Genomic DNA, 12,956 nt, shown 5'->3' on the forward strand with positions numbered 1-12,956 from the left:
TAAATCTCTCTACATCACGAAACAGAACAGATTTGATTTTATCTCTTTATGTATTTTATTGGAAAAACGGAGAGGTGTCCATCCCAAGGTTATGTCACGTTTTATCTCCCAGAGATAATGCTGCCTAAATCCGTATGATAGAATAGGATGTATGTGTGTGTGTGTGTGTGTGTGTGTGTGTGTGTGTGTGTGTGTGTCGGAACGTCCCCTTAGAAAAATTTATGAATGACTGTGCTGATAAACCCCTTACGTTATTTGATTTTCAAACAGCTGAGCAAAACTGAACGTACTCAGACATTTCGCTCTTTACTTATTCTGATCAACACTAAACTGACACACAATATTTTTAGCGCAACGCAATCTGACTTTCAATAATCCCTACAAAAGAATGGCCCTGACTAACAATAACCTATACCTTTCATGAATCACTTACCTCACAAAAATCTTCCTTACTCGAACTACTGCAATACAGCGAGCGCCAACACTGCCAGCTAAATAAAAGATTCTAACCACTGAAGGCACGAGGTACTGATAGGCATAGTTAGCAAATGAAAGATTTTGATAGAGAACAAACAATGTATTTACCTTAATAGAGTTCAAAAGTCATAATATACAGGGTGAGTCACCTAACGTTACCGCTGGATATATTTCGTAAACCATATCAAATACTGACGAATCGATTCCACAGACAGAACGTGAGGAGAGGGGCTAGTGTAATTGGTTAACACAAACCATACAAAAATGCACGGAAGTATGTTTTTTTAACACAAACTTACGTTTTTTTAAATGGAACCCCGTTAGTTTTGTTAGCACATCTGAACATATAAACAAATACGTAATCAGTGCCGTTTGTTGCATTGTAAAATGTTAATTACATCAGGAGATATTGTAACCTAAAGTTGATGCTTGAGTACCACCCCTCCGCTGGTCGATCGTGTGTATCGGAGAGCACCGAATTACGTGGGGATCCAAAGGGAACGGTGATGGACCTTAGGTACAGAAGAGACTGGAACAGAACATTACGTCCACATGCTAACACCTTCTTATTGGTCTTTTTCACTGACGCACATGTACATTACCATGAGGGGTGAGGTACACGTACACACGTGGTTTCCGTTTTCAATTACGGAGTGGAATAGAGTGTGTCCGGACATGTCAGGCCAATAGATGTTCAATGAGGAGGCCATCACTTGCTGCACACAATTGCAATCTCTGGCGTAATGAATGTCGTACACGCTGCAGTACATCTGGTGTAATGTCGTCGCAGGCTGCCACAAAACGTTGTTTCATATCCTCTGGGGTTGTAGGCACATCACGGTACACATTCTCCTTTAACGTACCCCACAGAAAGAAGTCCAGAGGTGTAAGATCAGGAGAACGGGCTGGCCAATTTATGCGTCCTCCACGTCCTATGAAACGCCAGTCGAACATTCTGTCAAGGGTCAGCCTAGTGTTAATTGCGGAATGTGCAGGTGCACCATCATGCTGATACCACATACGTCGACGCGTTTCCAGTGGGACATTTTCGAGCAACATTGGCAGATCATTCTGTAGAAACGCGATGTACGAGGGCAGTTCAATAAGTAATGCAACACATTTTTTTTTCTCGGCCAATTTTGGTTGAAAAAACCGGAAATTTCTTGTGGAATATTTTCAAACATTCCCGCTTCGTCTCGTATAGTTTCATTGACTTCCGACAGATGGTAGCGCTGTACGGAGCTGTTAAAATGGCGTCTGTAACGGATGTGCGTTGCAAACAACGGGCAGTGATCGAGTTTCCTTTGGCGGAAAACCAAAGCATCTTAGATATTCATAGGCGTTTGCCGAATGTCTACGGTGATCTGGCAGTGGACAAAAGCACGGTGAGTCGTTGGGCAAAGCGTGTTTCATCATCGCCGCAAGGTCAAGCAAGACTGTCTGATCTCCCGCGTGCGGGCCGGCCGTGCACAGCTGTGACTCCTGCAATGGCGGAGCGTGCGAACACACTCGTTCGAGATGATCGACGGATCACCATCAAACAACTCAGTGCTCAACTTGACATCTCTGTTGGTAGTGCTGTCACAATTGTTCACCAGATGGGATATTCAAAGGTTTGTTCCCGCTGGGTCCCTCGTTGTCTAACCGAACACCATAAAGAGCAAAGGAGAACCATCTGTGCGGAATTGCTTGCTCGTCATGTGGCTGAGGGTGACAATTTCTTGTCAAAGATTGTTACAGGCGATGAAACATGGGTTCATCACTTCGAACCTGAAACAAAACGGCAATCAATGGAGTGGCGCCACACCCACTCCCCTACCCTCAGCCGGTAAAGTCATGGTTACAGTCTTCTGGGACGCTGAAGGGGTTATTCTGTTCGATGTCCTTCCCCATGGTCAAACGATCAACTCTGAAGTGTATTGTGCTACTCTTCAGAAATTGAAGAAACGACTTCAGCGTGTTCGTAGGCACAAAAATCTGAACGAACTTCTCCTTCTTCATGACAACGCAAGACCTCACACAAGTCTTCGCACCCGAGAGGAGCTCACAAAACTTCAGTGGACTGTTCTTCCTCATGCACCCTACAGCCCCGATCTCGCACCGTCGGATTTCCATATGTTTGGCCCAATGAAGGACGCAATCCGTGGGAGGCACTACGCGGATGATGATGAAGTTATTGATGCAGTACGACGTTGGTTCCGACATCGACCAGTGGAATGGTACCATGCAGGCATACAGGCCCTCATTTCAAGGTGGCGTAAGGCCGTAGCATTGAATGGAGATTACGTTGAAAATAGTGTTGTGTAGCTAAAAGATTGGGGAATAACCTGGTGTATTTCAATGCTGAATAAAACAACCCCTGTTTCAGAAAAAAAAAAATGTGTTGCATTACTTATTGAACTGCCCTCGTATGTTGCAGCTGTTTGGGCCCCTGCAGTGAAGTGTGGACCAAGGAGGTGGTCGCCAATGATTCCGCACCATACATTTACAGTCCACGGTCGCTGTCGCTCTACCTGTCTGAGCCAGCGAGGATTGTCCACGGACCAGTAATGCATGTTCCGTAGATTCACTGCCCCGTGGTTTGTGAAACCCGCTTCATCGGTAAACAGGTAGAACTGCAACGCATTCTCTGTTAATGCCCATTGACAGAATTGCACTCGATGATTAAAGTCATCACCATGTAATTGCTGATGTAGCGACACATGAAACGGGTGAAAGCGGTGACGATGCAGTATGCGCATGACACTACTTTGACTCAGTCCACCGGCTCTCGCAATGTCCCGTGTACTCATGTGTGGGTTCATGGCAACAGCAGCTAACACACCAACTGCACCCGCTTCTCCTGTGACGGGCCCGTTACGGACCCGTTGCATAGAGTTGACGGTAGATGTTTTGCAATGTGCGGCACGTTGGATGCTCTCTGTCCGGGTACTGTTCTGCATACACCCTGCAGGCTTCAGCTGCATTTCGTCGACACTCTCCATAGATGAGTATCATCTCCGCCTTTTCAGGGTTCGAATACACCATGGTCACAGTTCCTACAACACTACACTATCACAGACGTCTGGTAACACGGTGTACTACAGTTGGTCTGCGTGCGGAGACGAATGCAGAATAACAAAAGCAGCAAGCGCTACATGCGGACACTGCGACAGCTAGACCAAACCACAACAGTGCACTACAGCCACACTCGTAAACACGGCCGTCATCGTAAACATGTCCCTGCAGATGCTGCTCGCCGACCGTGGCCCGTGTTTATTACAACACGCAACTGAACGTCGGAGGTTTCAAGCGTCAACTTTAGGTCACAATATCTCCGGATGCAATTAACATTTTACAATGCAACAAACGGCACTGATTACGTATTTGTTTATATGTTCACATGTGCTAACAAAACTAACGTGGTTCCATTTAAAAAAACGTAGGTTTGTGTTAAAAAGCATACTTCCGTGCATTTTTGTATGGTTTGTATTAAACAATTACACTAGCCCCTCTCCTCACGTTCGGTCTGTGGAATCGGTTCGCCAGTATTTGATGTGGTTTACGAAATATATCCAGCGGTAACGTTAAGTGACTCACCCTGTATATATCAGTTCATGACATCCAGTCTTACAAATTTACTGTGTCTGATGGACACACGGCCAGATCATCCGCTCTCAAAACTCCGCCATCTCTCTCCCCACTTCCATCACTGCTGGCGGCTCACCTTCAACTGCGCAACGCTACGCGCTCTTCACATCCAACTGCCCAACACTACAATAGCGAATATTCCAACAATGCCAACCACAGACTGCACACAGCACAGCCAGTGATTTTCATACAGAGCGCTACGTGACGTTGCCAACATGAAAACCTAAACAGCCTACTTACAGTGTGTGTGTGTGTGTGTGTGTGTGTGTGTGTGTGTGTAGGTAGGTAGGTGACTTGGTGGGTGTAAGACTGTTGTGATTCTCCAGAACACCTCCTCTCGAAAGGTCGCCGCCAAACCAGCCAACCATGGCCACCCAGGGTAGTGCATAATCGGGATTCATGATTCATGAGTGAACAGAATGCGACGCTATTCATCAGCAGTACGTGGTTCCTAGTCACGCCACCACTCTAAAGAGAGTCGCCTGCGTTGTTGTGTTAACGTCTACCTACGCATGAGCCAATAATTCCGTACTCCGGCTGCTGCTAGTCTCCGACCAGTGATGCGGGATGACACGGAACGTTGCGAGGAGTCCCTTACCTGTCATCGGAAAGCATGCGCAGATGTGAAGGGGGTTACGACCCTCCCTCGTAGTGGGCAGACGTCGCCAACCACATCCCTGACGACGAGTACGCCTCACATCCCCACGCAGTCCAACATCGGGCCGCTCTTATATCCGAATGCTCCAAAAATCAGGATATTGCGTGATTCAACCAGTTGGGAAAATGGTGGACCGCAATAAGATTCCTTTCAGACGCTCAGGTGCTGCTAACGCTGTCTCCCGCGAGTACGTGACATCTGACGCTACTCACACACCTTACATACCCTAGCACACCTGGTAACAAACTAAACATGAACAGCACTGACGTACTCTGGTAATCACTCTAGTTGTCAGAGAGAATTGCAGCTCTAGTCATTTACATTTCTGAAGATGTGTGTACGTGTACAAATTTACAATGACACCCGACCATGTCTTGGGTGCTTCAAATTCTTTTGTCAGCCAGTGTGCTTCGAGCTAAGGAACTAATGATCGAAAATAAGTATTTCAGGTGTTACGGAATCTGTAATGAGCAACGTGTGCGGGGAACGTGTCTGTAAGTCGCTTATGTTCAAAGCAGACGACTACCTCCCCGTCGTCGCTAACGACGCAGCATAGAGAAACAATACACAGGCGTCCGTGATGTATCCACTGTGGAGTTTACCATTCGTCACAGTTCTAACTCTACATGCATACTCTACAAACTCCATGAAGTGCAGTTCCAAAGAGTACTGCCCATTCCACCAATTATTTGCTGTTCTTCCCAGTTTATTTAAGTATGGAGTATGGGAACATCGTTTTAGTTGCTTAGGGAGCGTTTCGAACCACAGGCACTGTTGCCCCAAGGGGAGGAAGTGGTCGACCAGGATCAACTGCTGCAGCAGATGGCCGCTATATTGTGCAACAGGCCAAAAAGGAGCATGTCATGTGGGTGAAATTGAAACCACACTTAACAGGACTGCAAGGCACGCGATCTCACGCTCCAGAGTGGCACGGCGACTGCATAGGTTTGGTCTCTTTGCCTGATTACCAGTACGTTATGTTCCGTTGGTACCTGCAGATCGACGGTACTGATTGCTGTGGGGCCAAGAACAAAGGGACTGGACCAAAGATAAGTGGGTCACGTCCTTTTCTCGGATGAGCACAGATTCAGTCTGAGTATTGATTCTGGACATAACCTCATATGACACAGGAACGTTGCCGAACATAATCGGTTTTGTGGTACTCGTGTTTTCGTGTGGGAGGCATAATACAATATGAGCGCACTGACCTCCAAATCTTTAAACACGTTTCATTCACTCGTCAATGTTATTGTGACACTACTCCTCCCCTATTGGCGCCTTCTCAGGGCGCAATTGGCCCTGACTTCATTTTTGTAGATGGCGGTGTGGGACCGCGTCGAGCAATGCATGTAGAGGAGCTCTTGGAACGAAAGGAAATTCAGCAAGTAGACTGGCCGGCCTGTTCCAGAGGCTCAAATCCCATCGAGGACGTGTGGGATGCGTTGGGGATACGTACTGCAGCACGTTCAGATACACCATCCGGTAGTCTTCAACCGCGCTGGTGGAGGAATGGAACACTCCTTACCAACCTTGTCGCCAGCAAGGGACCTCGTTGCGGAGCATGCTTTGCCGTTCGTGGTCATCACGAACGCTATTAAGAGCCATGACCTGCCTTTTGTAATATCATAAATCGCAGTGACTTCAGTCTAATTACCGTCTTTGAGAAAAGTACACTATGCGATCAAAAGTATCCAGGCATCGGACTGAAAATGACTTACAAGTTTGTGGCACCCTCCATCGGTAATGCTGGAATTCAATATGGTGTTTGCCCACCCTTAGCCTTCATGACAGCTCTCGCAGGCATACCTTCAATCAAGTGCCCACAGGCGATGCATTATGAACAGGTGGTCGTTCGTGCTGAAAGATGCAATCGCCGTCCCCGAATTGCACTTCAACAGTGAGAATCAAGAAGGTGCTTAAAACATCTGCTTAGGCCTGTGCTGTGATAGTGCCACGCAAAACAACAAGGGATGCAAGCACCCTCCACGAAAAACACCATGACACCACCGCCTCCGAATTTTACTGTTGGCACTATACACGCTGGCAGATGACGTTCACCGGGCATCCGCCATACCCACAACCTGCCATCGGATCGTCACCTTGTGTACCGTTATTCGCCACTCGTTACAACGTTTGTCCACTGTTCAGTCGTCAAATGTTTACGATGCTTACACCAAGCGAGGCGTCGTTTGGCATTTACCGGCGTGATGTGTGGCTTATGAGCATAGGCTCGACCATGAAATCCAAGTTTTCTCACCTCCTTCTAACTGTCATAGTACTTGCAGTGGATCCTGATGCTGTTTGGAATTCCTGTGTTATTGTCTGGATAGATATCTGCCTATTACACATTACGACTCTCTTCCACTGTCCGCAGTCTCTGCCAGTCAATAGACGAGGTCAGCCTGTACGCTTTTGACCTGTACGTGTCCCTTCACGTTTCCACTTCACCATCACATGGGAAACAGTGGACCTAGGGATGTTTAGGAGTGTGGAAATCTCGCGTACAGACGTATGCCACAAGTGACATCCAATCACCTGACTACGTTAGAAGTCCGTGAGTTCCGCGGAGCGCCCCGTTCTGCTCTCTCACGATGTCTAATGACTACTGAAGTCGCTGATATGGAGTACCTGGCAGTAAGTGGTAACGCAATGCACCTAATATGAAAAACGTATGTTTTTGGGTGTGTCCGGATACTCTTGATCACATAGTGTATCATTTCTGTTCATCTCCTTGCGTATTTCTTTGTTACCTTCTGTAACACACGGCAGTTCATTTTATGTATGGTCCATGCTTCATAGAGCTATTTCAGTTGACAGCGACACATAAAGTGAAGCTTTTTTCACCCTAAAAAATTGCACGCCATTGTATTACATCACGGATTACAAGTCGTACGCCGTGATCCAAATTTCACGAGAGCAGCAGCGAAGAACGAAAGGGGAGCACCGTGTGAGTGGATGGGAACCGGAGGCCGATCGTAACTGACCGCGCTGCGGGGCCAAGTCTAGGGTTGCACCGCACTGACAGAATTCGTGCTCAACAGTGGGCGGATGCATAACCGTCTGAACCAAGCGAGCTCCTACTTCCGTAAGGGAGAAATTTGGAAAGGGAAAGTTCAGGCAGAAAAAATAATTACTTGAGTTTTGCCAACGACCCTATTACAGAGATAGCAAAGGACTTGGAAGAGCATGTGAACGGAAAGGTTATGAGATTGACACCAATAAAGGTAATACAAGGACAGTGGAATGTATTGAAATTAAAGCAAGTCAGACAAGAAGAAAATACAAGTTTTAGAAATGTGGTGGTACAGGAGAATGTTGAGAATTAGGTGGTTAGATCGAATGGTTAATGAAGGGGTACAGGATCGAATTGGCGAAAACACAAAATATGCTGAGATGACGAAAATCGAAAACTTGACTAACAGAATGATGGAATATACACTCAGACGTCAACGAATCGTCAATTTGGCAATGGTTGGAAGTGTGGAGGGTAATGTAGAGGGATACCAAGGCTTGAATAATCAGGTTCGAATCGATGTAGGTTGCCATAGTTATGCGCCGATGAAGAAATTTGGAAATTTGTGGTAAGGTCTTATGGGACCAAACTGCTGAGGTCATCGGTCCCTAAGCTTACGCACTACTTAAGCTAACTTAAACTAACTTACACTAAGGACTACACATTCACCCATGTTCGAGGGAGGGTCGAACCTCCGACGGGGGAAGCCGCGCGGACTGTGACAAGGTGCCAAGACCGCTCGGCTATCCCGCGCGGCGCGCTGATGAAGAGGCTTGCACTGCATTGTGTAGCATGGAACGCTGCTGCAAACCAGTGTTCGGACAACAGACCACAACAATAACAACAATGGATTATCACTATGTTTTCAGAGTTCGCTCTTCTCTCATCGAATGTACTCTCTGTTAACTCAGAGATTAAAATGAGCTCCAGAACATAATCATTGGCTGCTCGAAACATGGGAAAGATCCTTGAACTATTGAGTATACCGGCACTTCATTGCCACATCATGTCTGCAGTTTTCCTTTGCAATGTGACTTCGACATTGAGATACTGGGCTATACCGTTGCGAACTGAAGGTCGGCAACACAGCGTCATCTTTTTGTACGTATAGTGGTGTTGCTCTATCATTTATCATTTGCTATTAATGATTTCTATGTTATGTCTGTCTAATTACAACTCAACCAATTTTTGTTTTGTTTTGCGAGCCCGTTTCATCTTAAATATCGACGCTTCTTGAGTGACGTCAAACACATTCGTATTTTCACTTAAGTGCAACACTTTAAATTTACTTATTGTTCCGTAGTGCTTATAAGCTACAAACAGAACTTGTCCCGGTACTTTTTTCGGTGCATTCGTTTTATACAGGATGTATAAAAAAAATCATCCGATTTGGCACATCTATATTTCTGAAACTAATAAACATACACAATGAATTTAGGTTTTTGATGAACGGGAAACTCAGAAAGTTTTTTACCATAACTTTCAATTGATGTTCAGTATGCTCCCATTCAGATGTACGACATATATCGATGCGATATTCAAATTACTCCCACACTGCAGCGCACGTGTCTTGAGTTACAGCTTTCACAGTTGCTGTTATGCGATGTCTCAGTTCATTCATTAAAAAAAAAAAAAAAACACACAAGAAATAATCGCTTACAGTCAGCTCCGGTAACTCCGGAGGGCAGTAATGTAAGGCTGAATCATTTGGTCCAGTGCGACCAATTCATCGTTCAATAATCCTTTGATTTAAAAATTCCCGCACTTCCAGATGCCAGTGTGGCAGTGCCCCATCCTGTTGGTAAATGAAGTCGTCGGATCAGTCTCCAGCTGTCTCCAGAAGTTCTCCAAAAGTTCTCCAGCATTCGAGATATGTGCTTCCTGTAACAGTGTTCTCGGCAAATAAAAATGGACCATACACCTTATCTCAAATAACATAATAGTTATGATTTTTTTTAAAAATCGGATGATTTTTTTTATGTACCATGTAAAAATCAAGAGTTTTCTCTTTACAATTGTACACATTATACACGGTCCAGCAATGTTAGTGTGACCACCTCCTATCTTCGATGTCAACGTGCAATAACAACTCCACAAATGGCAGGTGGCAACACTAGAGCTACACTCCTGGAAATGGAAAAAAGAACACATTGACACCGGTGTGTCAGACCCACCATACTTGCTCCGGACACTGCGAGAGGGCTGTACAAGCAATGATCACACGCACGGCACAGCGGACACACCAGGAACCGCGGTGTTGGCCGTCGAATGGCGCTAGCTGCGCAGCATTTGTGCACCGCCGCCGTCAGTGTCAGCCAGTTTGCCGTGGCATACGGAGCTCCATCGCAGTCTTTAACACTGGTAGCATGCCGCGACAGCGTGGACGTGAACCGTATGTGCAGTTGACGGACTTTGAGCGAGGGCGTATAGTGGGCATGCGGGAGGCCGGGTGGACGTACCGCCGAATTGCTCAACACGTGGGGCGTGAGGTCTCCACAGTACATCGATGTTGTCGCCAGTGGTCGGCGGAAGGTGCACGTGCCCGTCGACCTGGGACCGGACCGCAGCGACGCACGGATGCACGCCAAGACCGTAGGATCCTACGCAGTGCCGTAGGGGACCGCACCGCCACTTCCCAGCAAATTAGGGACACTGTTGCTCCTGGGGTATCGGCGAGGACCATTCGCAACCGTCTCCATGAAGCTGGGCTACGGTCCCGCACACCGTTAGGCCGTCTTCCGCTCACGCCCCAACATCGTGCAGCCCGCCTCCAGTGGTGTCGCGACAGGTGTGAATGGAGGGACGAATGGAGACGTGTCGTCTTCAGCGATGAGAGTCGCTTCTGCCTTGGTGCCAATGATGGTCGTATGCGTGTTTGGCGCCGTGCAGGTGAGCGCCACAATCAGGACTGCATACGACCGAGGCACACAGGGCCAACGCCCGGCATCATGGTGTGTTGAGCGATCTCCTACACTGGCCGTACAGCACTGGTGATTGTCGAGGGGACACTGAATAGTGCACGGTACATCCAAACCGTCATCGAACCCATCGTTCTACCATTCCTAGACCGGCCAGGGAACTTGCTGTTCCAACAGGACAATGCACGTCCGCATGTATCCCGTGCCACCCAACGTGCTCTAGAAGGTGTAAGTCAACTACCCTGGCCAGCAAGATCTCCGGATCTGTCCCCCATTGAGCATGTTTGGGACTGGATGAAGCGTCGTCTCACGCGGTCTGCACGTCCAGCACGAACGCTGGTCCAACTGAGGCGCCAGGTGGAAATGGCATGGCAAGCCGTTCCACAGGACTACATCCAGCATCTCTACGATCGTCTCCATGGGAGAATAGCAGCCTGCATTGCTGCGAAAGGTGGATATACACTGTACTAGTGCCGACATTGTGCATGCTCTGTTGCCTGTGTCTATGTGCCTGTGGTTCTGTCTGTGTGATCATGTGATGTATCTGACCCCAGGAATGTGTCAATAAAGTTTCCCCTTCCTGGGACAATGAATTCACGGTGTTCTTATTTCAATTTCCAGGAGTGTATATAAAGCGTTGCGGAAGGACGCGGTAAAGTCTGACGTCCAAAAGAGTAGGGGCATGGCTTACGGGACAAGGAAGGAAATATTTCCAAAGAGGCTAAAGTATACTGTAGATGACACAATAGCGGTATCCAAATCCTATTTCGAGACAACTGTTGTGCGCCAGAGACCATATATGACAGCGGTGAACGACGGCTGCGGAGATGTGTACGAGTGAATAGACGTGCAACTAAGTCACCAGATGAACCAATGGGCACCAACAGTGTCTCCTCAACGACCATTCAGCAAACGGCGCGGCGTATTGGCATTAGTAGCAGGCGCCAGGTCCATGCACCAATGCTGACTGCTGTTCGTCAGCGACGAAGACTGAAATTTGCATGCCAATACCGCGTCTAGACGTCCACTGATTAGCCTTTACAGATGAATCACGTTTTATGCTCCATCGGAAAGATGGCGTGTACCGCGCGAAGCATCTGAAAGCAAACACCCTGCGTGCGTTATCGTCTGGGAAATGTTTTCGTGGCATGCCTGGGTGATTTCGTCATTACGGAAAGCACAATGGATCAACACAGGTATGCATTTAAACTTGGGGACCATGTATATCCCTATATGCAGTTTTTTTCTGGGCACGACAGTGTCTACCAGCAGGACATGCAACGTTTCGAACAGCTCTCAGTGTACATGCGTGGCTCGAAGATCACCAGAATGGGTTTACCGTACTCTCCTGCCCACAAGAGTCTGCGGATTTAAACTCACTCGAGAGTCTGTAGAACCGCTATGATCGGGCTGTTTGCGCCACGGATCCTCAACCGAAAACCTATTGCAGCTGGCCACGGCAATGGAGGCTCCACATTCCTGTCGGTACCTTCCAGAACCTCAATGACTCTCTTCCTGTACGTCTCACAGCGATCTCCACTGGAAACGGAGTTGTTCAGGCTATTGATAGGTGGCACGTTAATGTGACTGGTAAACATACCTCAAACTGCATACTGGGTTCCATTCGGTTCAGTTGTTTTGGGGGAAGAGACCAAACTGCGAGGTCATCGGTCTCATCGGATTAGGGAAGGACAGGGAAGGAAGTCGGCCGTGCCCTTTCAAAGGAACCATCCCGGTATTTGTCTGGAGCGATTTTAGAGAAATCACGGAAAACCTAAATGAGGGTGGCCGGACGTACTGGGGAAGAAACAATCACGTAGAGAACTGTTTTCTCTTTATAAGGAAAATGGCACAATATGTAAAGGTGGTGCATGTCAGGGAAAATGGATTTTCTTTTCAGGTCATTGAAGATAAATTTATGCGAAACGTATCTGGCAAAACGTAAATACATTTATTCATTATCACATATATGAAAACAATCTAAATATCAATTTGTTTCCACGATTTCTGTAAATCGTCCCACGACTTTTTAACGCGCGTCAATCTAGATAATTTACAACTTTCGATTTAGCAACAGGATTCGAGGAGCGTCAATAATAATGCAAGACATTTTTCCTCGACTGATTTCAATTGAAAAGTCCGGAATTTGTTGTGTGACATCGTGGAACACTCCCGCTTCAGTCCCTCGAATTTCATGAACTTCTGGTAGGTAGCGGCGCTATATGTACTTTCAAAACGACGTCTGTATAGGAGGTGTGTT

General features: G+C 47.1%; 1 protein-coding gene across 2 annotated transcripts in view; it reads left to right on the forward strand.

The window, feature by feature from the left end:
* Positions 1-12,956, forward strand: part of LOC126418977 (probable G-protein coupled receptor Mth-like 1) — a 382,615-nt gene that overhangs the window by 273,733 nt on the left and 95,926 nt on the right. The gene's annotated exons all lie outside the window — the stretch shown is intronic.

This window comes from Schistocerca serialis, chromosome 9 (genome assembly GCF_023864345.2).
Source record: "Schistocerca serialis cubense isolate TAMUIC-IGC-003099 chromosome 9, iqSchSeri2.2, whole genome shotgun sequence".
NCBI lineage: Eukaryota > Metazoa > Arthropoda > Insecta > Orthoptera > Acrididae > Schistocerca > Schistocerca serialis.